The following is a 20,103-nucleotide window of genomic DNA, read 5'->3' as shown; positions in this document are numbered from 1 at the left end:
GCTATGGTATTGCCTCGTAGTCCTACTTTTACAACCTTCCCTTTCTATCTCATTTTTAACTACGTTAAACCAGCTCGCTGAACCCAATCGGTAGCTGTCATGAGAATGGTTTCCTGTGGTTTCCCATTTTCACTTCCTGGCGAATGTCGCGACAGTCCCTATTCTTAGGCCATAGCTAATTCGTTCCACCTCCTTACCCAATTTCATTCATCATTCATTTCAACTTTGTTTTTAGCTCCTCAACTGAGGATGGCGTCAGGAAAGGCATCTGGCCGTCAAAAACATACCATATCATTTCATCTCTTCTCATCCCCGATCCCGTATCAGGATGTTTATACTTTGTTATATTTAACTGAAATAATTCCATAAACTTCAAACCAGAAATCATGTGCACAAAATTAGCATAAGAACATGACTGTAAATAAATAACATCAATAAAGGACGTCCTTGCATAGCGTTGTGTTTCCGATGTCCGAGAAGGTCATTCATTTCCTGATCTACACCGTGATGGGTAACTTATTATAGAGCTGAAGGCTAAGGACCATCTGGCGCAAAAATTTTAGAAGGTAATGAGAAGGGCACCAACAAACAATTATGTCCTTAAATTTACTTTCACCGAGCAAGTTGGCCGTGTGGTCAGGGTCGCACAGCTGTGAGCATGTAACCGGCAGATGGTAGGTTCAAATCCCACAGTCGGCAGCCCTGAAGACGGTTTTCCGTGGTTTCCCATTTTTACACCAGGCAAATGCCGGGCTGTATCTTAATTAAGGCCACTGCTGCTTCGTTCCCAATCCTTTCCCATCCTTGCGTCACCGAAAATCTTCAATGTGTTTGTGGGACGTTAAACCACAAAAAAACTCCAAACTTTTCCTTCATGCGATAATCCTGCCCTCTAAAGAGTGCTAATAAATTAAACAATGTCCGCTGTTGGTTTCGCAAATTACTATAAACAAAAATGGAGTGCTAAAGCCAAAACTAGGTCATTGCCGCTTTTAATTTACATTATTTCAAACAACATCCTGGTCTGGAGTTATAGCTTCGATTTGGGGTCTATGGACATCGTGGACGAAGCCCGTGGTACCAGAACTAAGGGATGGGAAGTCAATCTGGTAATCACTATAATAACTGGTGCCAGAATAGGGAAAGAAGTTTAATCGATCTGGCATTCAGACTGGACCCGAAGTAGGAAACAGCAGACAACTACTGGTGGGATGACCAATTAGATTGGGAGTGGAAACCCTTTTCCCAATTTTTCCTCGGGAGGCTGAGTACAATCCATTCCAACGCTAACAGACACCAGTACGTTCGCAACCTTGGTGGAGTGCAGTCGCTTTCGTGCTCGCTACGTGTGACTCATCCATAGCCTGGTATTCCCGTCGTACAGCTTTCAGTGTTCGTGTAGGATATTTATCGCTCTTGAACTGCAGCTAACATTATCAACTGGACTATGAATGATCCGCCCGATACGGGGCAGATCATTAATTCTGCCCTACAGACTTGTTATGCAGATCCAGCTACAACACCTTTACGAATAAATACTCTTGATTTCCAATCAAGTCTTCAAGATCAACAGCAACCAGCCCACCCAGTGGAGCAACATCACACTTTACGTACTCGACATCATGAAGAGAGCAACGTCAGCACGGGCACCTTATCAACAGAACGAGGATCAAGTACAGGTACACATAGTCATAATAGTTCTAATATGAAGTGCAATTTAGACCCTAAAACTAAGCGTTTTCGTGCCGATCCCAACTTACATACGGAACAGTTAATAGACATGGATACTGAGAATGAAAATGCCTCTTCCGACACAACTAATGACACAAATGCATCAAACCACCTTTCTGTTAATACCCCATTAGTTGCCCCATCATCTTCTACTAGGGGTACACCGTCGTCATCCCGTCTCAGTCAAAATAATAGGTACAATAATACTGATAACGGACCGTTCCTTGTTGTTGTTGAAGGGACTAAGGATAATATAGGGAACTTACATCCGATGTCAATAGGACGATTGATCTTTAGTGAAAATATAATTCCCCGTCAACAAGTTCTGGACATTAAACCTTCTGGTAAGAATAGACTTCGTATCGAGACCTTATCTGGAATAGCAGCAAACAAGCTAGTTGAATCAAACTTTTTGAAGGAAAAACACCTTGATGTCTATATTCCCAGCAGTGTTGTGCACAGGCTCGGGATTATCAGAAATGTAGACACGACATTTAGTGAAGATGAAATTCTAAAGGAAATTCAGAGTGCTATTCCCATTTCCCAAGTGAAACGATTTACAAAGAAGCTTCCCAATGGAGACACGCGACCTATTCCAGTCTGCCTCATAACATTTCGTGCCCAACACCTACCTCAACATATTTATATCCTAGGAACACGGTGCGAAGTTCAACCTTACATCTTTCCAGTGATGCAATGTCACCGATGTTTAAGATATAACCATTCATTATCTCAATGCAGAGGACAGCAACGCTGCAGTAGGTGTGCGGGACCTCATGACGTAAGAACTTGTACTGACACTGCACCACCATCATGCATGTATTGCCACGGTCCACACTTAGCCACGGATAGGGAGTGTCCCGAGTACAAGAAATGGTCCGAAATTAAATACCTTATGGCTCAGAATAATGTATCTCAAGAAGTAGCAATCAAAATGTACCATAACAGAAATTATTCTACTGCTGTACTGGCCCCGTCTTTCAATTGGCAAAGCAGGGAAGAATTCCCTCCTCTCTCACAATCAGCGGTTCCGTCTCCAGCGGACTTTCAGCCACAGCTACCACGCACGGATATCCCGCCGGCTAACATGCAGCCTCGGTATCCAGAACAGGTTTCTCAGCAAGTAAACAACTTGACCAACACGTCGTTAACCTCACAGCACTATCAACAACAAATAATGCCTCCTCAAAGACAACAAACGCCGATGAGAGTGCATCCTCGCATACCACAGCAATTGCAACGGCCCCAGAGACTTCCTCCCCCATCTACACCGCAACCAAATTATCCATCGATACAACAACGTCAGTATATTCCCCCACATTTGCCTGTAACACCAATTTCCCACAACCCCTATCCCCCCCAACCACATAACATCATGACAACCACCTCCAAAAATTATGAGCATTTGATCGGAAAGATATTTAACCTTATCATGCTCCTCCTTACTCAAGCTCAATCTACAACGCCTGATGCCTTTAATCCGGCTATAATACATAACATGATCGCAAGTATATTTACTTCAGGTAATGAATAAAATACTCCAATGGAACGCACGTTCCGTACTTGCGAATAAAGAGACCTTACGAAGAGTTTTATACACTGAAGATATTGATTTCGCCACCTTGAGTGAAACCTGGCTTAAGAACGATTCTAATCTAACCATTCCTGGCTATAATGTCATCCGACAGGACCGAGAAGACGGATATGGAGGGGTAGCAATATTAATAAAGAATACAATTCCATACGTAGAAGCAGTTATTGATCACTCGCAGATTGCAAGTTTTCAGGCCGTTGCCGCAAGAGTTCACATTAACAACCAAGATATTTCATTGGTCTCATTATATAGCCCACCACGAACAAAAATTCAACTTCAAGAATGGTATCGGCTTACGCAACAGATAGAGCCACCTTTTCTCTTTTGTGGTAATTATAACGCACATAGCACAACATGGGGTTGCGAGACAAATGACACATATGGTGATGCTGTCTTACAAATAGTGGATGAGTTCAATTTATTTGTGTTAAACGATGGATCGGCTACCTTGTTACCAGTACCGGGACAACGTCTCTCCGCTGTCGACCTAACCATTTGTTCTTCTAATATCTCATCTGATTTTCATTGGAAAATCTTGCCGTATCCAATGGGTTCTAATCATTATGCTATCATCATTTCGCCTGTTTTACCATTTCGTCCTTCACCGATCAAACCCACTATTAAATGGAATGTTCAAAACGCTGACTGGGTCAAATACAGAAGGGTGATAGACGCAAATATACACTCTGTGTTACATCAAAAAACCACGCTTGATAAATACAACGCCTTCGTACACACCATTAATTTCGCTGCCGCCATATCCATTCCTGAACGAAAACAAACCAACATCTCCAAAAGATTCCCTGCTCCATGGTGGAATTCCGAATGCAGTCGACAGATAGCTAAGAGAAATCAGGCCCTCAGCAAGTTAAAGCGAGCAACTACAATGGAAAATTTCCTCAATTACAAGAATATAGATGCAGCAGTCAAACGCTTTCTAAAAAGGGTAAAGAAGAATAGCTGGCGATCTTATTGTGAAAAACTGACCAAGGATACACCCCTATCGCAAATATGGTCGATGGTTAACAAAATGAAGAACAAAACGCCAACCCCTAAAGCACTTAAATGTTGGGCAGAAGAGTTTTCAGATATTATTGCTCCACCTACGACCTCATTTCCTCCAAAACAACGTCCACCGTTCGAACTTTTCCGTCCTACGCAAGATATTCTAACATCACCTTTCACGCTACATGAATTAGAACAAGTTTTAAAAACTACTGCAACTCTGCGCCTGGATATGACCATATACATTACTGCATGCTTTCTAACTTATCTCGCAATGCCAAGGAAATATTGCTCTTACTTTTCACATATATTTGGAATGAAACCAATTTTCCCGACGACTGGACGACGCAGATTATTGTCCCAATTTTAAAACAAGGTAAAGATCCTAACGAAGCTGCTTCTTACAGACCCATCGCTCTATCTTCATGCATAGCTAAAACTTTTGAACGTCTGTTGAAACTAAGACTGGAGTGGTGGTTAGAGTTTCATAATTTATTGCCTCGATCTCAATATGGGTTCCGGAAAAGTCGTTCTACTTACGACCATCTTAGCATTCTGACTACGGACATTGAACATACATTTCTAAACCATGGTTACCTTACCGCCATATTTCTCGATATATCTGGGGCATATGACAGCGTTAGTATACAAGTACTTTCTGAAAAGCTACATGACCTTGGTCTTCCCGAAATATACGTGCGAGGTATATATAACTTATTTTTCCGGCGGACAATCTATATTCGAACCCAAGATAACACCCTGTATGGGCCCAGACTAGTAACAAAAGGACTCCCTCAGGGTGCTATACTGAGTCCTTTACTGTATGCCATCTACACTGCAGATCTCGATCACATGTTTAAACAAACAGTCAAAGTTCTTCAGTATGCAGACGACGTATGTATCTACGCATCATCGCAGTCTCTTTGGTTAACATGCTTATGGCTAGACGACGCTGCAAGGAAACTCCACGCCTGGACATTTCAAACAGGTCTTAATTTATCCCCAACAAAATCCTCTATTATTGTCTTCACTCGAAAGCAATTCCACTCAATATCACCATCTGTACATCTTGGGCCATACTCCTTCCCTTTACGAACTTCAGCCAAGCTACTAGGCTTATACCTCGATAGTAAACTTACATGGAGAACCCACGTCGAGTACCTGGCAACTAAAGTGGGCCGAACGTTAAACATAATCAGAGCATTATGTCGAGTATGGTGGGGAGCTGACCCATCTGTCCTATTACTATTATATAGATCGTTAATCCGATCTGTACTAGATTATGGCTGCATCTTTTTCGGCAACGCACCGCAGTATGTCCTTCGAAAACTAGATGTCCTGCAGTTCCGCGCACTCAGAATATGTCTCGGAGCCATGAACTCAAGTCCTACTAACGCACTACTGGTAGAGGCTAAAGAAATGCCCCTTCAGATAAGACGAGATCTGCTTGCCAACAACTTTCTTCTGCAACGCTCGTCCATAACTAGCCACCCTATAACATCTAAACTGCGCCGCCTCCTTCCACTGTGTGACAGAAGAACAAACAGAAGACTACGGATACCTCTATTGGTCAAAAGTATCAAGAAATTGCAGCATATCATACCCCTTACTCTTCAAGATACAGCGCTTCCAGTATTTCGGCAGAGGTATGAACTTTCAGTATTTCAACCATCCACATTTCATCTTCCAGATTTTATAATCTGCAATACCAATATCAACGAAAAAGTAACAAATTTTATCAATGCATATTGGGGCAGTTATACTCAAATATACACAGATGGGTCTAAGACCAATGAAGGAGTCGGATATGCGTACTACTGCCCTGCACTCAACACTAGCAAAATGTTCTCCCTTCCCCACGAAGCTTCAATATTCACAGCTGAAATACTTGCCATTAAATCAGCCATCACGTACGGCGTCCAGCACTTCAGCAGTATATTAATTCTCACGGACTCCAAGAGTGCACTTCAAAAACTAGAACACCCATGCAGGAACACGCGTTCGAATAAATACATCATGGACATCCTAAGTTGCATATACCAAGCTAAGGAAAACGGAAAAGAAGTTCATCTTATGTGGATCAAAGGTCACACTGGAATTATACACAATGAAACCGTAGACCAACTGGCAAAGCAGAGCATTACAGAAGGCCAGTTCCAAGCACTACGCCTACCATACACGGACTTCCAAAGCCACATCAAGGAACAGGCTTACAAAGAATGGTCAAATTACTGGGCAACAACTCGACGCATCAAAGGCAAGCATTACGCCGCTATCCAGAGACACATCCCACAGAGACCATGGTTCAGTCTACTATCTCTAACTCGCCGCCATATGACATCAATTATCAGAATGCGACTTGGACATGCATCTTACCCCAGTCATCTGTTCAGACTCAAAGTCATAGACTCCCCAAATTGTCCCTCTGACCCCAATCAAGAAGCAGACCTCAACCATACAATTTTAGGATGCACTAGATACAAACCACAAGTGACCAATTTATATCAAACGCTTATACAACTGAAAGTTCCACTTCCCACTTCCGTTTCGTCGTTGTTCAGCAGCTATGACATCCGTATATATCAAGCAATAGCCAAATTTTTAAGTGAAGCCAATTTAACATTGTGATACGTTTGTTCTGTAGTCTGTAGTTAAACTGTTCTCATCCAACCAAAGTTCCTGTACCGTGGCTTTCCATCACCAATTAGTCACAATGCCATTAACGGTCCCATGTTGTAAAGATGTTGCTCTTTGACTTTCCTGTTTTCTAAATGTACAGAGCTGGCAGCATGGTCTTACGGACCAAATGCCAAAATGCAAATAAAAAAAAATAAAAAAAAAAAAAACGCTAACAGACGGCTTATAGGTTTCAATATTATATTTGGCAAAGTAACTTTTTATAATATACAGACAAAGTTCTCACGTAAGAAATAATGTTGGCCTTTGTATCATTATAAAGGGTAAGATAATTCCCGCGCTTGCACTCTGCAATTCGGGGTATGATCTAGAATGCGCCGATTGAAGTGTTCGTGATAATCAGTACGGTTGAAAAATACGGACTACATGGTTTCAAATACGTACAGTACTGTGTATCAAAATTAATGCACACAGATCGAGATATACTGTATTTTGATATTTGAATACAGTGCCACGCAGAACAGATATCTAGAGTCGCTCGGTCCACGCTGACTTACGTTGGATTTCGACCAAGTGGTTTTCTCAGTTGAAATTCCATCTACGCACAGCCAACATCATGAAGTCTCTGTTGTTTAAGAGTGCAGTCACACCATACTATACAGGTAATGGAAATTAAAAAAAGGTACGTGAGAGGAATTTTCCGGACAAGCTAGCTGATATTTCGAATTAATAATTTTTAAACGCACAATTATAATTTCAGGGATTTAGTAAAAATACGCCTTTTTATCGAAACTGTCCCATTTTGGCCCATTTTATGTTAATTATGAAAGTATGTCCTGAGCCTAGGGGCAAACGATCTCTATAGGTCGACGCCCCGAACAGCATCTATGTCCTGAACCCGAAGGCTAGCTGGATCATCAACGGCTCCACATCAGGCGTCCACTAAGAGGCATACTAGGAATGAGTGAGGTAGCTTCCCGTTGCTTTCGTTATCAAGGCAGAAGGTGCTTTTACAAATGTCTGCCTAGCCTATTAAAATGTACACCATCCGACGTATGAACGGCTCCTTCACACCATTCATAACAGACTGGCTGTATAAGGAATATTGTTTATGTCTGGTTCAGAATATGACTACATTTTCCCCCTCGAGCTACTGTACAAGCTTTCATCCCTCCCTGTGTTATGACAAGATACACAGCAGTACAATACTGAGCCCAGCATTGCCAAAATATATAGGCATAGGGTGTTCTTTACGGCGAAAGTGTGGGAGATTGAGAAGGTAGCGGCCGTGGCCTTCATTAAGGTATAGCCCCAGCATTTGTCTGGTGTGAAAATAGGAAACCACGGAAAACCATCTTCAGGGCTGTCGACAGTGGGGTTTGAACCCACTATCTCCCGAATGCAAGCTCACAGCTGCAAGACCCTAACCGCACGGCCACTTGTTCGGTAGGGTGTTCTTCACTTACATCCCTATCACATCTGTCACGTAGCAATTGTTACATTAGATCAATCCCAGGTTGGGTCTTCAAATTCGGCTTAAATACCATGATCTTGTCAAAGAAGGCCGACCGCTCATAAAAGCGGCTATATAATAATGTTTTTTTTTTTTTTTGCTAGGGGTTTTACGTCGCACCGACACAGATAGGTCTTATAGCGACGATGGGATGGGAAAGGCCTAGGAGTTGGAAGGAAGCGGCCGTGGCCTTGATTAAGGTACAGCCCCAGCATTTGCCTGGTGATAAAATGGGAAACCACGGAAAACCATTTTCAGGGCTGCCGATAGTGGGATTCGAACCTACTATCTCCCGGATGCAAGCTCACAGCCGCGCGCCTCTACGCGCACGGCCAACTCGCCCGGTATATATAAAATAATGTTGTAATACGGTTTTTTCTATGTAATATGTGGGTGTTGTAATCTTAGGTAAGGGCATGGAAAGGGGTCGTCTTGTTCTGAGCCAGACTTTACTAGCTTTGATTACACCTTTGCTAATTTCAAATTCGCAAAGCTAAAGGATGGGACTTCGGCACATGAATGAAAGTAATACATCTGTTCTAACCTAAGCCATAGTGAACTACGTAAGTTCCGTGTTTCACCAGATTTAGTTTTAGGCTTGTGTGGGTGACGATAATGATACTGCTATTCGCAGCGTACGTTACCGAGTCGTTACTAATCGGGAGGAGATTATTGCGATTAAAATTAATCTGTCATTCGTTTTTACAATCATTTCAGTGCTAAACTGAGATTTACATTAATACCGAATCTTACAGCCATTCGAGAAATCCAGCACTAGGGTGTCATTAGCAACGGAAATGGGCATAGTTCTTGGCAAGAATAGTAGCCAGCCTGCAGGAACTCAACCCTGCATGTGACTAACGGCGAATTCCGCGTGGTGTGAAGAATTTCCAATACAAAGTTAAAAAAAAAAAAAAATGTGCGACTTGCCTGCACTCAGTGAACTGGTAGGTCGCGGCAGGATTTACCCTCGCATAAATTCACTCCTAGTGGTCGATATCAATAAATTTTCACCAAATTATCTTCCTTCGAACAGTTAAAAGGCCAATGCTAAAGATGACATTTTCTGCTCCTGCCGAGTAAGATGAAGTCTTACAGTTTGCCTAATCAATAAGGTTAGGGAGATTATGTACGCGATATTAGCGTTGAATATGACATGACAATTACTGAATGGTGCTTGAGATAAAATAACTGAACATAAAGGTCGTCTGCTCAAAGCACCAGTTTCTGTTTCGACAAACTCCTCTACTATATTGAATGATTAAAGTGATAGAAAAAGTGTCATGTTTAAGAGAGGTTCACAATGAAATGAAGGCCTGTCAGTAAAATGATTTTACCATCTTAACAAGTTGGTCTACCTGATCTAAAATGCCTGGTAAACCTGAGAACCTTGTTACGAAACATTCCTATGCCATCCTGATATATATATTGGGTCGATGCGTAAGTTCGTGCGGTTCTTATATTTTATTGTATTTTACAGTCACTGTCACGCATTGTAACTCACAATCACTCAGTAATGTATTCACCTCCACTCTTTATGACCTGCCAACGTTCAGGCAGCAGTTGAACGCCTCGCCTGTAGAACTGTTTTGGTTTTGACTGGAAGAAATCTGTTCGCCATTGATCAAGAGAACGTTAGGAAACACTTGCCGCTGAATGTGGTTAGAAAGAGAGCGGAAAAATGGGAATCTGAGGGGGCAAGGTCAGGAAAATACGGAGGATGAAGAAGAGGTTCCCAGCCAAGTTCAGCAAACACACCTTTGGTCAATTGCGCTGTATGAGGACGAGCATTATCATGGAGCAATAAGACTGGTTGTTGTCTTTTGTTGTCAATAGCAACGGCAAGCCGTCTTAGCTGGTCACTATACACAGCAGAGGTAGTCGTTACGTTTTTCGGAAGACGTTCATGGTGAAGAATGCCACCTTTGTTCCACCAAAACACATATGATTTTCTATGGATGGGCACTATCCTTGGCACGGGGAGTTGCTTATTTTGATGGGCTGAGCCACTCTTTCCTCTTCTTCATGTTGACATACACGCACCATTTCTCGTCACCGGTGACAATGTTCAAAAGGAATACTTCGTGCCTATCACAAGCCAACCGGTGCCAGGCAAGCAATGACAAACAGATGTTTACTCGATTTTTGTTACTGTCACTTAGCACATGTGGTTCCCATATACCCAATCTCTGTACTTGACTCATCGAATGCAAATAACGTACAATAGTTGACTGAACACATTCAAAAACTCGCGCCATTTCCCGCGCTGTTTGACGAGAATTCTCATGAAGCAACTCATTCCACCGATTTTCGTCAAAATCTGAAGGTCTTCCAGAACGTGGATCATCCGACAAGTCAAACCGTCCTGCTTGAAAGCGGGAATACAATTTTTGTGCTTTCTTTCAGCAATTGCTTCATTCCCGTACACTTCGCAAACTGTTCTCGTAGCTCCTGCTGCACTGGATCCTCGGTTAAACTCCAAGAGTAAATAAAATGTGTCGGAAATGCTCATTTTTCTCAACATGACATTTCATATTCGTTTGTCTGAAATACGTTCACAATCAAGAAAACCCGTGTTTCACAACACACAAACTCCGAACTCAGTTAAAACAACGGAATAACGATAAGAAATCCCTTCACGCCCAGAGCATAAAGAATACAGGGAGATGCCTTGGAGCTCTGAGAGTGAAGCCCAATGACAGTGATCTACAAAGGGGGCGTGGTCGTTAAATATGCGCGAGAACGCATGCTGTTTTTTGACAGTCAAATCTAAGACAGCTCATTGACATTAATACGGTGAATGCAAATTGTAGTTCCGGGAATTTTCAGATGCAAACACTGTACGACACGCTAAAACGTAAAAGAGATAGGCCTACTAATATTTTGTTGATGTTGTAGCTCTTACAATGTCGTGTTGTGCATACGGTCGCATGAATAGGAAATCCAAAAATATTCCTGTAATAACATTTCACAGCTAAGATTCTAAGTATGGCTTGTAATATGTAGTACAGTATATTATATTACCTCCATTGTTATTGTGCTAGTATTACGGAGTTTCAGAAGCACCGTCCACTTTTCGTAAGAATTTATCGTCAATTTTTCCTGAGCTTTCCTGTTCATGAAGGAGAGCAGAAGGGAAAACTGGATACCTTCTCCTTACACCAGAATATGTTCAGCACATTTCAAACCGGAATTTTTTGATCGGTCCATGAACACCAGAATATGTTCAGCACATTTCAAACCAGAATTTTTTGATCGGTCCATGAATAAATTTGTTTTGAAGGAGAATGCAGTACCTACTATTTTTGGAGCATTCCCTTCTTACCTACAGCATTAGAGCACTCGAGGCTTAGGGAGTTTTTCATTTTCACGCCCTTCGTGACCCTTGTCTTTCTTTGGCCGATACCTTCATTTTTCGAAATGTCGGATCCCTGCCATTTTTCCTCCTAATTACTGTTAATAGAGGATGGTTGCCTAGTTGTAATCCCTCTTAAAACAATAATCACTACCACGTGTCGTACAAGGCGAATAAGGGCCAAAGGGGCTCTTAACTTCGGAGTGTGGGTTGGCGTCCAAGGGGCCCTTAGCTGAGTCCTGCATTGTTTCCACTTGTTTCAGAGGATGGTTTTACTTCTTAGGGCCGGTTGTACCATCTGCTGGTAAAGTGGCTGGCAGATGCCCGGGAGGTAAACTACCTGGGTGTGTAAAGCAGCTGGTACTTTGCGTTGCGACCAACCACCTCCGCGCAAGCGCTGGGTAGCTACCAGGAGCTAGACACCGATATACGGAGTTGGCTAGACTGATTTTCAGCGACTTCTCGCTTTCGAGTGTGGTGCTATCTATCATCAAATGTACGAAGCTCATTTCGATTGTCTTATATTCCTGTGCTTGCATCTGTTGATTATCTTCAAAAAGCCTAATAAGGGGAGTCTTAAGAGTTATGGACAGCGATTTATGTCAAGCTTTCGTGATTTTAATCTATCGAAATCAATACCTAATTGGGATTAAAATCTCGAGATTACATTTTCTTATGCCAGTTATAACCTGTCATGTAAGGCAGCGTTTTTGGAAAGTATTCTCGTAGTAGATTGGTCAAGTCGCTCGCTCCGTAACAGAAGATACGCAGGTTTTCATCGTCTTTCTAATTTACATTTTAAAAAATATTTTCGTTCCCTGCCGTTGTTCTTAACTCTTTTTCACGCGCTTCTATATACGTATATACACCCAACATCTTCCTTACGGACTTATTGACTTTGAGCATTCTATCTGCAGGCTTCTGTGAACTGATTATCTCCACGATGCTCTATTTCCAACTAGCTCTGTGACCTCGTTTAGTTCCACATGCTTCCATTTATTTATAATGCATTTCATTCTAATGTTTATGAAGATAAAGTTGGAAGGTACCGTACTGTTAAAGAACTAATCGGGGTAAATATCCATCATAGGAAGAGGAATTCAGGAATGGAATAGTTTCCACTTTCTTCGAAATCATTTACAAGAAGACTGTGTAAACAACTGATGAGGAATCTGCTACCTAGGCGACAGTCCTATACGGTATGCTATATTAATCGTAACATCACTTTCTATAAGTAGCACACATATAAAGCATTTTCTTAGTAGACAATATTGTGATTAAACATTTCAATGAAATATGTTATTAACAAAAGAACGTATGAAGAAGCATACAGATTAACACAACGCTAATAATAATAATAATAATTAAAAAAGAGTTCGTCATAATGAAGACTCGAACCTGCAAACCTCGTAATATGAACTGCGCGCGTTAGCCATTACGCTACGAGGTAGCTTGGGTACATAGAAATAAGTTATACCTGGTGTTTGAAAACTGAAAGAGTAGAATATTAAATCTCATTTCAAATTATTTCCGGATAGGTTTCGATTTTATATCCTTTTAGAGTTTCTTTGCGAAAGCTTGACGTATAAAATGTGTTCCCTACGCTATCAATGCGAGAGGCTGGTGTGACCGTTGCAACTCTAAGGAAGCATTAATGTTCAAAATTCTGCAATGCAATATCGATCACTGTTACAGTATAATGCTTTTTTCAGTATACTAAGCTAATTTGAGTTGTATGTCGCCAGAAATACGGCTAATAAAGTTCAGCTCTCAAAACTTGCCCGGCAGGTAAAGTCTTATCGGGTCCTCGAAGTGGCCGATAAATTACGCGCCGGGTAACGACGATTTATGCTGCCGATAGCGCTACCTGGGAGTAGTCGAACGGAAACATCCTTTTACGCGGAGGGCAAGTTACGCGCTACTTTACCAGTAGGTGGTAGAACCGGCCCTTATTAAAACAAAAATCAACACCACCACCACTCCAAAATATGTAGTAAGTAATGTTGCTAAGCCCAGTTTGGAGATCTATTGCGCATTCCCCTAAAGCAGGGGCCTCTCAAACGCCCAAATTCTCACGCGTGCAAATCGAGGCGCAAGAGTTCCGTGCACTGTGCATCGGTTCCACTCGGCTCGGACCAACGCTTCGTCTCTGGGCTATTCGGCTAAGCTCGGCTCGGATTTGGAGCGCTATGGAGCAAGTGAGGAAGAGGGAGACAGGGGGAGCGAGTGGGACAGGCGTGGGGAAAGAGAGAGACAGCGCTATTGCTCCAAATCGAGGAGTGGGGGTCTGCACTCTGGGCAACCAAGCGAAGTCGTCTTTTGCACTGTGCACAGTGCATGCACCAGGCGCATGCACCCTGAGAGGCCCTGCCCTAAAACATTCAGATTGGGGTATGCCGTTATTGATAATAGCATAATCCTTATCTTTACAGATATCTGGTGAAGATTTGCATCTCCTGTTTTTAATATACTCGGTTTATAGTACCGATAGTCAACTAGTGAGAGAGTAGACTTAAGGCTGCAGGTCATGAGAAACACTTCCTTAGAGCTTAGTAAAAAGCATTAATAGGTCTGCGTGCCAAGAAAATGTTACAGTTAATCGCCGTGTTATTTTGAAAACGATTGTACTTAACTGAGCGATTCAAAGTTTCCCTACTCCCGAGAAAATGTCTTAGTTTGTATATATCCACAATGTAAGAATTGCCATGTTTTGGTAACCATGGGGGGCGTGGCCGTTGGCTTCAAGCGACAGCCAGAGAGAATAGTGTAGCGGAGAGCTCCCTGTTCACGCCGCAATGTTGCCAGCCCAAAAGAATACCGCGCGAACTTATGCATCGACCCAATATATACATTTCTTTTTTCTTAGCGTCTACTTTTCTCATTCTCGCGACTTATGTCACCCATAGCCTATAAAGTAACCAACATCAAATGAAAATACGCAATGAAAATGAAAATCCACAGCCTGTTTCCAGTCATTCGACGGGTCAGGAATGGAATGAATGAAGCCCCCATCCAACAGCGAGGATAGGAAGTGTGCCGGCTGCCGAAGCCTGTCGCACCCCTCTGGGGATAATGATCAATGGCTGGCAGATGAAATGTTAATGGAGAGTGTTGTTGGCATGAAAGATGACTGGGAAAACCGGAGTACCCGGAGAAAAACCTGTACCGCCTCCGCTTTGTCCAGCACAAATCTCACATGGAGTGACCGGGATTTGAACCGCGGAACCCAGCGGTGAGACGCCGGCGCGCTGCCGCCTGAGCCACGGAGGCTTCCGAAAATACGCAATACAGTGTATAAAAAGAAAATTTGCCAGGAAAGATCAAATATACATACGGTACTTTATGTAAATAAATAATAAGTATGGGAAATGACCCTATAAAAATACTGCAGAAGCAAAGCAAAGTCTTCTCCGTACAGGCCATGAAGGCCCTTGGAGGGGTGGAAGGTAAAGGCTTCCACTATCCGTAACCTCGGCACTTGATGGGGGTAGAGTGGTTAGCTCTACGCCCGGCTGCCTTTGCCCCATTTTTGGTGTAGGCTGAGTGAGCCTCAAGGCCATATGCACCTCCGGAGGTGAAATCTCATTTCTTAAATTTTACGACTTCCTGACGGAGATTCGAATCCACGTCTTTCCGGGCGAACCGAGCACGCCTTTACCGCCTCGGCCAGGCAGCCCCTATAAAGATACTGCAGAGGGAAGTAAATGCAATCAAGCTGGGATTACGTGATAAAAAAAGATGTAAGGAATAATGCAACTATTATTCTCCAAATCGAGTTTTCCGAAGATAATACCCAATGGCTCGTTTCTTAATGTCTTGAAACTTCAGTCGCTTCTTTATCACCTCCTTTCTCACAGTTTACTCCGTTTTGCACTCAGTTTGTTGTTTTTCAGTTCTCTATGAAAGTATTTCGAAGTCACTGCGGCTTTTATCTCTGCACATTAGTCATTACAATCGAATAACATCTTTCGTTTTTATTTTATCCTTCCCGAAGCTTGTATTTCATTGTCATTTCAGTTTCCCATCCATATATAAAATATAGTATAATGCAATTTTTTCACCAACTGATATCACAAACCAAGTAAAATGTGACTTCTTAAAACCGTAACCACTTAATACGTACTGACGAAAAGGGAACATTCACTGATATAACAGAAAAATAGAGTTGTAGAGAGTTGTTTGTATCTTTCTTCACCGAATACTTCTGGGTAAAGTGATTAATTACAATGACGTTTATACAGTACTATATAGCATATGTTCTCTGTTTGCAAGAGTTCAGGATTTCTTCATGAATTTATTCGAAGTTACATTCTTGTTCAAACGTTGAATACGGCATGTTAAACTGATATTATTCTACGAAAGAACGTGGGAGTGACGAAGTACGACAAAGCTGAACGAAGTGGAGACAGAATGGGGTAGATCACAGAGTTTATTGAACGATACAGTTCCTGGTCCGACGTTGTGCGTAATTCTCCCTATTTCTTGTTACATATTGTTCATGTGAAACCGGGAGTGGCACTGTATGTGAAGACTCATGAAACCACTCGTTGACTATAACCTCCCACATTATCTACCCCTTAGTTAAACCATTTAACCCAACATGAAGTGACATGATAGCTCGTAAAACAGTCCATTAACGATAACTCTCTTGTTATAGTCCTATCGAAAAGCTGCACATGAGAAAAAAATATAAATTTATTTCCAATAAGGCTGGTAGTTTTCCATTAAAGTTGGTCATATATATTTTGTAGGAAGGTAATATCACTGTTTCGATTTCCTATAAACCCCCAAAACCAATCCGGGATTTAGAAATAATATTGATCCTACCTCATCACGATACGCAGGTCGCCTACGGGCGTAAACTCGAAAGATCTGCATCTGGCGAGCCGAACTTGTCCTCGGACACTCACGGCATTAAAAGCCATACGCCATTTCATTTCACCTACCCAAAGACAGATTAAAGTTTGGTAGAAATACTGTATATAGATTATTTTCCCAGTTATAAGAACTCAGACAGATGAACAGACCAAAAAACCGCTCGAAGTTGGACTGAAAAACGGTCCGTCGATGATCTCTTATTAATCTTCGTTATCGAAATGATGCACATGAGAAAATAGGATTAGAAATTTATTTCCATTAAGGCAGGTAGTTTTCTATTTTGGCTGTGTATATTTTGTGGGAGTGCAAAATCAGTGTTCCGGTTTCGTATAAGCCCCCAGTCATTTCAGGGATTTAGAAACAATATAGGCCATAAAACCTACCCAAGGACAGGTGGATTCTAAATATGAAGTTTGGTAGACATATATCCAGTAGTTTTCATGTTATAAGAACTCCGACACCAAAGCTACAAAATATGCAAATGGTCATTATTACACCTGAAACGGATAAGTGAATGAAAATTTCGCCAAAATATTCAATGTACAGGTACATGGTCGTTACGATTTTATTTATATACATAAGGAGCGTCGGAAAAAAACCCGATACTTCCAGAAAATCATTTTTAGAGAATGTAACAAACACTAAAAGTGTTGTGGTTGCTCAAGTTATGGAAAAAAAAAAAAAAGTTTCCCAAAACACTACTCCGATAATTCAGATGCGAAATATCCATTATCCAGTCATTAAACTCAGTAATTGAGATCTGGTTTTGATCAGACTGCCTGAGTTATTATAATCTGACCAAGTCGCAGTGGACACATTTAGCTAATGTATAGGCCTACATATTTATTATTGAGAACACCATTTAGTTTATTGTAAACAAACGAAGTTTTATTATTTAAGGAGGAAATTGCCTACTCGAAACTATCACATAGCTCATCTTCAATTTCTTGTCCGGCTCGTTGGCTGAATGTTCAGCGTACTGGCCTTCGGTTCAGAGAGTCCCGGGTTCGATTCCCGGCCGGGTCGGGGATTTTAACCTTCAATGGTCAATTCCAATGGCTCGGAGGCTGGGTGTTTGGGCTGTCCTCAATATACCTGCAACTCACACACCACACAACTCTATCCTCCACCACAATAACACGCATTTACCTACACATGGCAGATGCCGCCCACCCTCATCGGAGGCTAGAAAAAGCCACACGAAATTATTTACTTGTTCGCCACCTTCATTGTTTTCATTATTCTATTCACTCCTGCACTTCAACAAAAAAAATCATCATTCGTCCATGCCTTTCCAAACTGCTTGACCAGCAACACCAATTTCCAGGGCCTTCATTTCCTCCTCTCTTCTTTCGTAAATCCACTTCCTGAATAGACCCATTCCTGTAAATTTAGTATTTTACTTGGATGTCCTTTCGCCAAAAATATTCTATAAAATATATAGTTGACGTCTATTATTTCGAACACATTTCAATGCGATTCTGCAGAGATTTTATGTTTCGTAAAAAAGATCCCTTCCAAAAAAAATTTCACACCAGGCAAATGCTGAGGCTGTACCTCAATTAAGGCCAAGGGTGCTTCCTTCCCACTCCTAGCACTTTCCCATTCTATCGTCGCCACAACACTTATCTGTCAGTACCACGGAAAGCTACTTGGAAACTAAAATTTCCTGAAGTTAAACTTACCACAGTGCCATGTTCTTGAGATTATATTAAGAAACTATATGTTATATTAAAATACACACTTCACTGAATTCATCGGTTTGTGATTCAACCATCTCATTTAAGTCCTCTTTTTTAAAAGGCGGATTTCATGTTCCTTAAAAATGTTTGAGACACCATGTATGTTTAAACCAAAATTCTTCCCCGAACCACGAAAATGCGAATGTAACAAAAGTGGATTTATCGGGGTTTGTTCTCACGCATGAATGTTACCTGACACTGCACTTTTCAACTATAAGAATTCGAACTTAAGAAATTGCAGTCGATTCATTACGCTAGCGAACGTTCGACCTTATAACGGTCAGCTACAACAAAACACACTTTATTTTCATATCTTAAACTATATTAAGCCACACACAAAAATCGAGATATTTTCAACAGTCCTAATAGTTAGGGGAACGATACAGAAAAATAAAGAAAAGTTTAAGGATTAATATATAAAAGTACATTTTCGTCTCAATTTCGAAAAGTTCACTCGGCAACATAAGCGTGACTGCCTTTTCTTCATTAAAAAAGTTGTAAACACATTGATTCTAATTTGTTGACTGACGATCGTAGAAAAATATCAAAGACCACTTTAGAATGCCTGAAATGAAAGCAACTTCAGAAACCATTAAATGTCTGAAGCAATCTTCGTTCCATCACGTAACAGCAGACCCACATATACTCACTATTGAGCAATACCCCCAGGAATCGGCAGAAATAGGATCAATGGAACAGGGTTTTCTGAATGGCGAAGTAACTATAACATTATAAATCGTAGTAATGACATACCCGAAAATAAGTAGTGCATATCTTTTTATACAGTGCTGACGATGAAGAACCACACTTACAAAAAAAAGTTTGAATTCCTAGTTACATTCGCTATCACTTCACGATGCACTCCCACAAAAAAAAAGTTGAAAAATTATCAACTAGCCTATCAATTAAGTTGCTCAGTCACCCAACTGTATATATAATACAGATGTATATCATCTGGTAACTAAAAGATCAATCGATATGAACTAGTAAGCAGTAGACTATTAGTCTCCGATAAATACCAGGTACAACAAGCTTCCTCAGAACCTACCTTACGGTAGAATTCTCCATACTGCACCGATTATATGAATGAGGAATCAATTAAATAGGAACAGAGTTCAGCCTGTTGAAAGTTTATCTTATGCATCAGACACTACCGACACAGCACTAACTAAATTATTGGAATGTAATGTTTATGTTCTCGCCATATCGTTTGTTCTCGCCATATCGTATCCGCTCTAGACAGCAGCAGTTTCAACCTGTCAATATTTTATGGGACTACCACTGAAAAAAATTACGTTCTTCGCGATTCGCATCCCAACGTAAATTGCAGACCCACTTAAGTTAGGAGTCGAGACTACTACTGTCAAACTGGGGGCGACTTCACTCCCATCTACAAAAGAACATCTAATATCATTGAAACCTTTCTTCTACTCTTGTTTACCACTTTTAAAGTAGCTTAAATCACCACAAATTTATGTTTTTCTACTTTACATATATCTCTTCTTTATGTTTTCTTCCCGAGCTTACCCGAAAGTATCGAAAGACTCTGGACTGATTTATATTTTTTCATCGGTTGCTACAGTTACATGTTAATAGACGTTCCGGTAGCGATAGCACTGTAAATATATACAAGTACTGTAGAACAACG

At 41.3% G+C, this 20,103-nt stretch overlaps 1 protein-coding gene across 6 annotated transcripts in view; it reads right to left on the bottom strand.

The window, feature by feature from the left end:
- Positions 1–20,103, bottom strand: part of MESK2 (misexpression suppressor of KSR 2) — a 666,835-nt gene that overhangs the window by 535,050 nt on the left and 111,682 nt on the right. The window lies entirely within an intron of this gene.

Source organism: Anabrus simplex, chromosome 5 (genome assembly GCF_040414725.1).
Source record: "Anabrus simplex isolate iqAnaSimp1 chromosome 5, ASM4041472v1, whole genome shotgun sequence".
NCBI classification, from domain to species: domain Eukaryota; kingdom Metazoa; phylum Arthropoda; class Insecta; order Orthoptera; family Tettigoniidae; genus Anabrus; species Anabrus simplex.
The sequence above is the reverse complement of the archived record's forward strand: the minus strand, read 5'-3'. Positions and strand labels throughout refer to the sequence as shown.